Source organism: Sinocyclocheilus anshuiensis, unplaced genomic scaffold (assembly GCF_001515605.1).
Source record: "Sinocyclocheilus anshuiensis isolate Anshui unplaced genomic scaffold, SAMN03320099.WGS_v1.1 scaffold85, whole genome shotgun sequence".
NCBI lineage: Eukaryota > Metazoa > Chordata > Actinopteri > Cypriniformes > Cyprinidae > Sinocyclocheilus > Sinocyclocheilus anshuiensis.
In genome coordinates this window covers 366,859-369,245 of record NW_015536800.1, presented here as the reverse complement: position 1 = coordinate 369,245, position 2,387 = coordinate 366,859, and positions in this window count along the sequence as shown.

The following is a 2,387-nucleotide window of genomic DNA, read 5'->3' as shown; positions in this document are numbered from 1 at the left end:
TTTTTTACCGTAAATTTTACGGAATTTTTTTTACAGTGTAGGATTAGGGATGTAGAATATGGTTATGCAGAATATGTGCTTTATACTAATAAACGGACAATATATTAATAGGCATTCTAATAAACATCTAGTTAATAGTGAGAATTGGTCCCCACTAAAGTATTACCAAAAATGTTCTAGGCGTTATGGGATGGCTTTTTTGTTGTCTATAAATTTCACAATCCGTAACTGCATACATATTATAGGCTATAGTAATATTTTGATGTGAAATCATGTACTACATGAGATTTGCTATTTTACTATAAATTAGCCTATATAATAGACGATTCATACTATTTTTTACTAATATAATATAAATATAATATATAATATATAAGAATGTATAAATAAATATCCTATGCATTTTCTATATTTATTACAAACATTTTTTTTTTTTTTACAATATTCTGCAGTAAAATTACATATATAGTCCTGTTAAATCTAATATATACTGTATATATAAGGTAACAGTGAACAGCATTGTTACATAGTTCCAATACATTTATAAACATTTTATGTGTGTGTGGTGTGAGAACTTCAACAATCACCTGAGGAGTGTAGCCACTAAACAAATATATCAAGTTAGAAACTATACAAGAAGGACAGATGGAGAGTGAAAAGTGAAGATTAGGGATGGGGTCAGACAATGACAAAACAGATAATGAACGAGTGAAAATGGCTGCTGAAGGAAGAAAGGGACAGAAAATAAGACAGAAAGTCAATGGATGGAGAGAAATGCATAGATATAAAGAGGAGGCGAACAGAGAGAAAGATGAGAGGAATGGAAAAGAGACCAAGAAGAGATGGAGGAGATAAATGTGAAAGGTAAAATTAAAGATAGACAGTTCAGAGGAAGTGATCAGACACAGAAAAGAGGAGAAACGGACGGGAAGAGAGGGTGAGAATGAGAGTTGGAGGGGGTCAGATACAAGGAGGGAGAGAGAGGAGAAAGAGAGGATGACAGCACAATTAGGGATTTTAATTCTCTGCTTGACTGAGTAAGTCCAGTCTACATGATAATGAGCAGTTTCAATGTAATAAATCTTTATGATACACTGACACACACACACACACATGCACACACACACACGTTTACATTGATCATTTCTCTTTTCACAAATACTCTGTGCATTTTTATACAACGTAAAAAGACTTGTTAAAACTTGTTGGAAGTTTCATGGGCATCAAATTTCATGGTCATATCATACATTATTCATGATTTTTTTTTTTTTCTTCTATAATGTCAAAATTTACACCATCTCTCTGACCCTTGGAATTAAATGGAACATTTCTGTGAAAGTTTGCTTTAGAGCTGTGAGTTTCCAATTGGGTACAGTATAGTTCTTGCTGCCCCATCCTTCAACAAAATGTTTCACAAAATGTGCTGCACAAACTCTTAAACCAGTCATCATTATCATTAAAGTCATCATTACCCTCGAGTTCTTCCAACTTATATGACCGATTTTCTTTCAGAAGACTTTCCTGTGTGCAATACATCCAGCGCTTCACACTCCATACCAGTAGGTGGCAGAAATGTTTCTATGCATCAGTGTGAAAAGGGCAATCGCTAACACGATTGGATTTTTTATATTTAGCATTAAAATAAATGGCCTACTATATATTGTAGTTTTACTGAATTCACCCAACCAAATATTTATTAAAAGATCTCCTTTTATGTCTAGAATCAATCAATGAAAACATTTTTTGGCGGAGTTACTTTATAAGGTTGGACTGAAATGATCAGGGATCTTGTTAACAAAATAAACGTTCTTAATTCTGGTGAACAGCACAAGGTTTGACAAGCTTTCCTAGTTATTACTCTTATATTATTCCTAAACACCAAGAGGACAAATTATTGTATATCTACCCTTTAGAAAAAGTGCTTATGCTGATAATTTAAATCTTAAAAGTAGTATTTTTTAAAGGAAATTTGCAGATAATATAATGTGAATAAATAAAATGCAGCTTAATGTACTTAAAGTGCAATTTCTTGACTGTTTCTAACACACTAATTATTTTTTAAAATAAGTGCACAAATTATGTCAAATTAAAACTTTAAAGGGGTCATATGATGCCATTTCAATTTTTCCTTTCTCTTTGGAGTGTTACAAGCTCTTGGTGCATAAAGAAGATCTGTAAAATTGCAAAGACTAAAGTCTCAAATCCAAAGAGATATTTTTTATAAAAGTTAAGAGTCAGCCACACCTACCTAAAACGCCTCGTTCTAACACGCCCCCACATACCTACGTCGCTCTGTGGGAAGATTTGCATAACGCCGCCCAAATGTTCACGCAAAGAAAGAAGGCGTAACTTTTATTCTCGCTGTAGTTTTGTTGTTGCCGCCGCCA